Consider the following 10,059-nt stretch of genomic DNA (forward strand, 5'->3'; position numbering starts at 1 on the left):
AAGAGATAAACTAAGTTAGTAATAGTAAACAATCAATGGTATTAATTAATAATGGAACTTAGCAACAGGTATACAACATTAGACTCAAACTTATAGTAGAACACACACAGTAGTTAGAAGTCCTGATCATGATAGATCGACTGGGTCACTGAAAACTCAAAAGTAGTAACAAGTCAATGCTAGGTGGCTGCTTGAAACGTCAAATAGAGTCACGGCTTTGATGGTACGAGATGCACTATTGTACTTGCGGACCAGGAACGTGCGTGCCCCTCCGTGATTTAATTATTTACCGCACACATTCACAAAGCGTGCCTGTCTTTGTGAATCTGTTCCACGCTGGAAGCACGATTCTACAGCCATCTTCCCTCTGCAAGCGGCAAAATTTTCCACGGGCACGTTGACAATTAAGTCACTAGAAGATTCAAGGCCGTGCCTCTGCTTTGCTGATGATTCTGCTAAAACGCGGACAAAACCAAGTGAATGAAGTGATGGCAGAACCACGGCTTTTCAAGAACGAGACACACGGTCCTGCCTTCGGCATTGTAAAGCACTGTTCTACATGCCACACACAAGCACGGCCGTGATTCCACGTGCTTTAGTAGCATGTAAAGACGTGATTCTCTCACGGCAAATGCCGTGAACCTACTGCCAGGCACTATATCCATTCGTGAAACAGAAAAACAAACACAACCGTGACCCATTCAGTTTGAAATCTTTGCATGACAGAAGCACAGCATGAAGGCACATGAGGCACGGTTGGACACGCATCGCAAGCACGGTTATTTGAATTACTTACGGTCATGCATTCATAACAGAAGAACATGCGTTAGAACAGGCGAGGCACAGTTACCTCGAAAGCCACGATTATGCAGCCCCAGAAGCACGACCCAGATTATGTGCTTAAAAACGTTTTCATTCCATAACGGCGGGCGTGACCATGCAACCGTGACAGTCACGGTTGAACACTCACCAGTGGCATGGCCGCTGTGCCCTTAGGTTATTTTTATCTCTCTATCACGCATCAGAGAAGCATGCTTGTATGCTTACAACATCCATGTTCAGAAACCGACGCGGCTGCGGAAAATAACAAGGAAACCTGTGCCTCTGATATTTTTGTCCGCCGAGTAAAAATTACATAAAGAAGCAAAAGGCGTTCTTATTTAAATTTGTTTTGTTTCTATAACTGCAGCAAACTAACTTACAAGCCGTTCTTATAACCACAACACAAGAAAATAAACAATCGACAACCGCCCGGCCTCCCCACCAATTGCTTGTTATTTCATCGCTCCACGTGCGTCCTTGTTTTTGAATGTTCAGCGATCCATTCTTCCTTATCGACCCTTGTGCAACCCCACCCTTCTGCATAGCTATTCAACCTATTTACCTGTAAAATTAATATTCATACATAAAAACAAAGTGAAAGATTGCGGTCATCACTTTTTTGCTTACATCCTATTTAAGCTACATTATTACCTTTTAATTTTTCTATTCGTACTGTTCTCCGGTACCAAAAAGTCTCCACTCAGACCTTTCCTTTCTGAAAATGGACTGTGCAGATTCCATGCCTTGTCCCGGGCTTCCCTGCACGCATTCTGTGTGCCTGGCTTGTGTGATGTTCAATTCTGGCATAGATGCAAGACTTTGGTAAATGCTCCCTGCTGTCAGTGGGGTCGTTGGAGTTGCTGGCGTCTGACGTCTTCCTCCTGGGCTTGGAGTGCATTGTCCTGAGCCGTTTGATGTCCTTGATGGTGTTGTCGGAGTTGTCGGCCATTTCATTGACCTTGCCCTCTTCTCCTGCTGCGATTTCCTCTTCTCCTCTTCAATCCTCATCCTCTTCTGGACTTCTGGGTTATCCGGGCAGTTTGTTTTCCTATGACCCTTTACTCTACAACGGTCGCACTTGGATGCGGCTTTGTTGCCTTTTCCTCTCTTCTCAGAACCAGCTTTGATTCGATCTCCTTTTTCGTGCCCTTTGAGCCACTCATGGGAGGGTTCTTGAGAGTTTCGGCAAGAATGCATGTGTCTGGTGCCTCGGCAAGTGCCGCCATGACTTTTATTTTCATATCTACCGTACACTCACGCAGCACACGGTATGCCTTCTCTTTTTTACAAGCATTTGAACAGATATTCGACAACTCGGCGTAAGCGAGGCCGAATCTCATAGTTTCATCGTCTTGTGCGGTCATGCTACCACCTTGACTTGTAGACAGAACTTTCAGACTCTCTGATAGATTCCTGGTCCATCTGGGGATGACAAAGGATTTTTGAAGTTGATCGATCATGCTTGTTTGGTCCATCACCTTAAGCACATGGCAGCACTGAATGCCATCCCTAGTCATTTTCTTGCAGCTGCAACTGTATATTTCTTTTTGCTCATCCACATCTACCCTGAACTCAGACCTGTCAAATTCCTTGCACGGATATGGTTTCCACCCATTTTCCCCAGGCTCAATATTCTTTTTTTAAAAATACTGTCTCCCCTTTGCCAGGTCAGAGCACTTGAAGTAAGTCCGGTTCCGTAGCTCCAGCTGGAATTTCCTGAAAATCTCATTCGTGTATACTTGACTTTCTTGTCTTTCAATTGGAGAACCCGTCTCTAGTGATGGCGCCTTCTCTTTTGTTCGGTGTCTTTTCTTGTCAAGCGTGGCGAGGCAATTTTGCTGAATCATGTGATACACATTAACAAACCTTTTTATAGTGTCCTTGTGGTCGACGTAATTCTTCCACATCGAATTCGTGCTCTCACTCCGAGTGGTTGTTGACGAGAAAGGATAGAAACAGTCCTTGAAGTAGGCCGGCACCCAAAAATTTCGCAGTTCCCATAGCGTGTTCAGGTGTTTGTTGCCTTCCGCCTTGTGCGGAGAAATTGCTGCTTTCCAGGCACGCTCAAACTCGTCTTGATCTAGTGAGTTTTTGACGATTCAAAATATATCATCAGACATCCCTGGGTGCTGCGCAAACACTATTGCATTATTTTCCTTCAGGTTCTTCCTAATATGCCACCAGCAGAACCTGTGCCTCATTCTCGGAAGAGCTTCCTTTATTGCAGTCTTCATCGCCTGGTCCTGGTCTGTTATTATGTATTTCGGCTCTTTACCTCCCATTGCCTCGACAAACGTGCTTAGGAGCCACTTGAATGACCCTACTTTCTCATCCTTCAAAAGGCCTACTCCAAACAGGACGGTCGACCCGTGGTTGTCGACACCTATAATTGGTGCAAATGGCAAGCCATATAGACCATAATTCATCTTACACAAGGAGTCTGTCCAGAACAGGCTGCGCACTACATTGTTCTCTGTCTCTTCCACATGCTGGAATCCCGGCCTCCGCCTCTGCATATCAGCAAACAGTTTCATGGTGTCTGCGATATTAGTGCCGCGCTCTCCAGCCCTGTCCCGGCATGCAATGTTTCTTATGTCAATCGTGTCGAACATAATTTCTCGCCTCGGTTTCCCCATGGCAGTAAAAATCTGCATAACCTTCCTTGGTTCTAACCTCGCCTTCTGCAGCACTTGTATAAAGAATTTCTCCTGAGGTGTCATCTTCTTATAGCATCTCATGAACTTCAGCATCCAATCAGATGGGTGAAGCTGGTGGTTGAGCTATAGACGCACGTTCTTCAGATACCATTTCCTCCTATCTGTATCCCTCTTGGCTGTTATTTGGACTGGGCAGCTTGTCCGGATCAAGCAGTTGCTCCTTCTCTCCTTAACATGTCTCTTAGTTGTTTTATTCTGCCCTTCCTTGGTGCACTGAAACACCTGCTTGTCAAGATGCTAATCATATGTCGATCTTCTGCTCGTTGATCGCTTGGCAGCAAAGCCAACCTTTCTAGCATATCTGCAGAAAAACAAAAAGCACTCATCCAATGATCCGAATACCATACCACCCTCTGGTTCGAGCGCTTCGGTGACCTCCTGAATCGTTGGGTATATGCCTTCTTTAAACATGTCATCCATTTCTTTCTCTACAATGGTCGGCGGTGCCATAATGATTCTGTCTACCGTGTCTTCGTTCTTGTGATCGCATTCACTTCTGACGACATCAGTCTCATCGCCAGCCACAGGTCCACTTACAGCGGAGCTGCTGCTGCTCTGTTGTTTGTCACACGCAGCAGCGTCGTTTCTGCATGGCACGGCCAAATCCATAAATGAGTCTGCCTCTCCAATGTTGCATTGTGCAATGCTTCTCCCTGTTTCTCTGGCACTCGTGCAACCAAGGGACTGTGCTGCTTCTACCATGCAATCCGTGCTGGTGTTGTACGCTACTTGCTGCTATGAACGTTGTGTTTCCTTCGAAATGGATGGAGAACTATGATATTTCTTTCCCTCATCTGTTATCCCCTCCGCCAAATCCTGAACACATGGCAAGAAACAGAATTAGATGTCCAGAGCAGCATATGCATTTTTTTAATTTCTAAACAAAATATTTATATGACTCATCAGGGCTCATCTAGTATACCAAAACCAGACTCGTGCCTCTTCACCGAGTATAAAAGGTACACTAGAGGCACTGTTCACATTACACCCAGCAGAACGAATGTGACCATGCTACACACACATCTTCACAAAGAGGCACACATGTGCTTCTGTTTACACCATACAGCCAGAGAGGCACAACAACATCCTATATAAAAGAACAACTGCACATACAGCCGTACAAGACGGACAGCCGTCCTCCTATTTTGCACTTAACCCTGTTCTCCCATAAAACTGTTTGTGTGTTGAATTGAAAAAGCATAGTTCCAACGTCACCTTTGTTTTCCCATGCCTCTCTTGTCCAGCAAATCTTGGCGACAACCTCCGTGCATTGGTGATTTCGCTGACGATTTTGAATGCCATCGGAGATCCTTTGGAAGGACCCCTCATGTTGAACGCCACAGGTGATCCTTTCAAAGGACCTTGCCTTATGTTTTCATCAATCCGTGGACTACCATGATACTTGCTTCCTTCCTCGTACACCTGCGTGTGGAAGATACTGCAATTTGAATATACCAGACGAAAACAAAGAAAAAATTGCTCACAAAAAATATACATTTGCTTTAAATGTTGTTGCACGTTCGTATATGTTGTCACCTGTATTGCTTTCTGATGCTGCTGTATGTTAGAGCTTATTGCTCCTATGTTTGATTTTGTCGTTGGGCACTTCTTGCTTGTGCAAACCGTACCGAATCCTTGAACACCAATGCTTTTGTTGCCAATGATCCTTCTGCTTGCATCAAAGGAAATTATGTTACCCTGTACCTCTTCATTATGACCGCCTACAAACACTGGGCCGTCACAACGCCCGCTCTGCGCCTTTGTGGGCATCTGTGTCTTCAAACCAAAAAATAATTAGAGGCATGTGCGAGTAAAACTTCCACGTACGTTAAAACCAGCGTTTGAAGTTTTCGTCGTTACCTGCACAATCTGCTTAGTGGAGTCTCTGCTGGTTAGAATGCTCCTCTTGGCAGGTGTCTGTTGCACACCATGCTCCTGGTTGGGGCGTTTGCCAAGAACGTGTATCTCACTCTAGACTCCAATTATTCCAGCCCGCATGGCATGTGCGTGTTTGACAGCATCTGCATCCTTGATCTTCTTCTCGTTCTGTAGTAAATTTTTTTCTTCCACCTCGATACTCAACTGCAGAGTAGATGCACAGGATAAACAGATATTACAGCATTCATCGAGGATATATAAATCATTTTTGTTGTTGTTAATGATCTACTATTTGGTGTTCTCAGTGGTGACACCTTGACAGCAAACGTCCCAGAAATAAAAAACCAAACACTAATGTTCAACTTCCTTACTATTACCTGCCTCCCATAATCCTTGACGATGTCGTTCAAAGACCGACCGTCCCTGTTGTCCTGACCAGATAACGCACTCCTGAACATCTGCCCCGAAAAAGAGACGTAATAAATATAAAGGTTATAAACCTGCAGTATTAGTGTTGAAACTTTTCGAAGTCAATAACAACAGAGATATATTTTTAGTTCTATATAATTAACATATATAAATATATACATATATTAATTTTTAATTAAACTACAACCTCAACCAAAGTGAGATCCTCTGATGCTAATTTGCTTGTGCAACACTCAACACAAAGATAACCATGAAACCTAACAAAAGTAACAACCTCGTGTTACAAGGACGAGAGGATACAAAACAAAAAACAAACTCAAATCAAAGCTACAGTGTAAAACTAAATTCATCAACGAATTCAATCTCGTGTATCAGGAATCGCCATGCAAAAGGTGCGTTGATAAATTTTTACTAACCTTTGATTGCCGAATCTTATGCGCTGATTGTTCGGAAGTCACACCTTTCTAAATTGTGGGGGGATCTTCTTCCCTGCAGTTTGTCAGCGATCCCCTTCAATGATTTTGAATCTCGGAGAGAGAGAAAAGAGAAAGAAAGAGAGAGGCTACTTCGTTTTTTTTGCGTGCAGGAGAAGAATAACCTGATAGGTGGGGTGAGTTTTGCGACGCATGAGAGATGGGCATGTTTCTTGGGCGTGACGAGATGTGGTAGGTCGACTTCACTTGACCGTCGACGACACTGACAAGTGGGCTCTCAGTTACTAATTCCTCTAAGTCTCTCACTAACTTGTGGGGTCGGCCTTATATGAGTCCTACGAGGAGTACCTCCATCTGAGGTGAGAAAATGTGGTAGGTGGACTTCAAACTCATACTGACATGTGGGCTCTCAAATAATTCCTCCAAGTATTTGACTAACTTGTGGGGTCGTCCGTAGATGAGTTCCAGATCTCTCTCCATCTAGCATCGGTGGCGACAGGCGAGCTCTCCAAAGGAAAGCCAATCCTGATCCCTCCGCAGAGTTCGCTCGTCACTGAAAAATTATCGGTCTCCTTCATCTCACTCGCCGTGGATCTCCTGTTCAGGTAATCCATTGCATCCTCACCATGATTATGCCACCGATTCAACGTTTGAACAAAAAAATTACCGGTGCTAGCAATTCCGCGGGCTGCGTACACACCGCATGTGCGCAACACAGCAGGTGGGGCGCGATTTGAATATCGGTTCCGGATCCAATTATCTTCAGCTGGTCCGTGCTCAAACTGTTGCGCCGTCTTAACAGCAGAGGGGGTTATGGATTTAAAATTAGGACTCAGCTAACCTCACTTTAATCAAGCCAACTGCATGCTTGCGCCGTGGTTTTGCTAACTTGAGTTATATCTCCAGCCATGCAAAACTTAAGAACTCGTCTTAGCTAACCAACTAGAGACAGGTCAAATTATTTGTATAGATCCGCAATCTATAGCAGAGATCCAAAGGATTTACGTCCGTTTTTGCAAAGCAGTTACTAACTCAGAGTTAGAACCCATCTTAGCTAACCAACCTGTTGATGATGGTCTCACATGGACTGCTAACAACTACCTTACATAGCTGACCTGGTAACGATGACCTCTCATGACCTCTTATGTAGAGTTCGATGAGATGGACTCCACCCCACAGCTATCGGAGACTCAGTCTCAGTCTGTCGATGGCACGGAGATTGTCACCCAAGATTTCATGGTTCATGACCAACTAGAGACGGAGAGACTAAGGATGGAGTTAAAACGTGCAGCGCACAAAAAGCTTGTTGAGGAGTACAGGACAAAGAAGCAGCTTGCTGCCTCGAAGTAGGTGTTTTTTATCATGCATCTCGTGCATGTCGTTGAAATTTCTTTGGAAATCAATGCCTCTCATTCTAGCTGCATTTTTCATCACGGCTTAAATATTTATCTCTGTTTTGCGGACTCGGCATTTATATGTAAGCTTCTGCTAGAAAAGCATGTGGTTCAACAATACATTTGCTAAAGGTCATTTCTTATCTTTGTCCACAGAGCTGCTGCAATGGGTGAATACGAAGAAGAGTTCAGCACAAAACTTAGCTTCCAGAAATTCATTTCTTTCTGTGAAAAGCTAACAGAACCACAAAAGCAGTTTGTCAGAGATATTGGTTTTAGATACCTTCTAGATCTGTGCTGTCGCGAGCTTTCAAGGTGTTTCGTTCGCTGGCTTGTCCGCTATTTTGATTGCCCTTCCAGGTGTTTCATACTGCCTAGTGGATACAGATTCCTTATCAACTCGTACACCGTGCACCGGATCTTAGGAATTCCACTGGGCGGGCAGATTATCCCTAGAAAATGCTCAGAAGCTTTCAGATGTTAGGTTAAGTTTGAAACTCGGTGTGCTGGGCACGCTCCAAACATCAGAGAGTTAACTGAACTCATAACCCCAGAGCTGACAGGAGAAGTGTTTCAACGGGTTTTCGTGATGTTTGCAACAACGGTATTTCTATGCCCAACGACATATGATTGCGTTAGCCCCGACTATTTAGCCGCTCTAGAAGGACAAGCAAGTAACATATCATCATATGATTAGTCCAATGCTGTCACAGAGAAACTGGTGACATCACTCCAGACCTTCAAGGACAAAGGATTCGCAGGCGCCTTGTGTGGCTACCTCCTGATTCCAGTGGTTCGTTCAGTAACTTGTACACTTCTTTATACCCACAAGCAGCTACAAGAACATGATTAATTTTTACCTCTTCCCCACTTGCAGATAACGTATCTTGAGTACCTGGATACGAAGATTATGGACCTGGAACCTGACACTCCTGCAAGTCTTGTCATGTGGGACACAGAGGCCATTAAGAATTATGCTAACATAGACAACCTGTCAACAGAGGACGGAATTTTTGGGAAACACACGGTGAGTCAACTTTTCATCATTTTCCTTTGGCGAAGTTTTCGACTCAACATAATGACTTAGCTACCATGTATTAATTTGACTTGATTGTAATTCTTTCCTTCCACATGGCAGCTGAAAGACATTAGGCGCACGCCTTTCCAACCACCGCCTGGCTTTCAGGCGCCATTTTTCCAAATGAGTCCCAGACTAGAAGCCTACATAGAAGAATTTGTGCCTCAAGAAAAACTTTGTTCCGTAAGTGATTTCCAGCTTCTGCACCTGATTTTATGTTTGGAATGATATTCCCTAAGTTTTTACGAAACAGATACATGTCCTATTGTGTTCATCCAGATAGTTTCCTATAGTACGTTAGCTGTGCTTTTGTGTTAAAACTAGAAGTGCTTCATATAGGACGTTAGCTGTGCTTTTGTGTTAAAACCAGAAGTGCTTCCTATAGTACGTTAGCTGTGCTTTTGTGTTAAAACCAGAAGTGCTTCCTATAGTACGTTAGCTGTGCTTTTGTGTTAAAACCAGAAGTGCTTCCTATAGTACGTTAGCTGTGCTTTTGTGTTAAAACCAGAAGTGCTTCCTATAGTATGTTAGATGTCCTTTTGTGTTAAAACTAGAAGTGCTTCCTATAGGACGTTAGCTATGCTTTTGTGTTAAATATAAGATTGCTTCCTATAGTACCTTAGCTGTGCCTTTGTGTTAAAACCAGAAGTGTTTCCTATAGGACGTTAGTCGTGCCTTTGCGTTAAAACTAACAGTGCTTCCTATAGTACGTTAGCTGTGCTTTTGTGTTAAAAATAGAAGTGCTTTCCTATAATACGTTAGCCGTGCTTTTGTGTTAAATATAAAAGTGCTTCCTATAGTACGTTAACTGTGCATTTGTGTTAGATATACAAGTGCCTCCTATAGTACGTTAGCTGTGCTTTTGTGTTAAAACTAGAAGTGCTTCCTATAATACGTTAGCCGTGCCTTTGCGTTAAAACTAACAGTGCTTCCTATAGTACGTTAGTTGTGCTTTTGTGTTAAAACTAGAAGTGCTTTCCTACAATACGTTACCCGTGCCTTTGCGTTAAAGCTAACAGTGCTTCCTATAGTACGTTAGATGTGTTTTTGTGTTAAAACTAGAAGTGCTTCCTATAATACGTTAGCTGTGCCTTTGCGTTAAATATAGAAGTGCTCCCTATAGTACGTTACCTGTGCTTTTGTGTTAAAACTATAGGTGCTTCCTATAGAACATTAACTGTGCCTTTGTGTTAAATATAGAAGTGCTACCTATAGTACGTCATCTGTGCTTTTTGTGTTAAAACTACAAGTGCTTCCTATAGTACGTTAACTGTGCCTTTGTGTTAAATATAGAAGTGCTTCCTATA

At 43.6% G+C, this 10,059-nt stretch overlaps 1 pseudogene; it reads right to left on the reverse strand.

Moving 5' to 3' along the window:
• Positions 1 to 1,380: 1,380 nt before the first annotated feature.
• On the reverse strand, positions 1,381 to 5,875 carry LOC123171418 (uncharacterized; annotated as a pseudogene).
• Between the last annotated feature and the right edge of the window lie 4,184 nt (positions 5,876 to 10,059).

This window comes from Triticum aestivum, chromosome 7D, assembly GCF_018294505.1.
Source record: "Triticum aestivum cultivar Chinese Spring chromosome 7D, IWGSC CS RefSeq v2.1, whole genome shotgun sequence".
NCBI lineage: Eukaryota > Viridiplantae > Streptophyta > Magnoliopsida > Poales > Poaceae > Triticum > Triticum aestivum.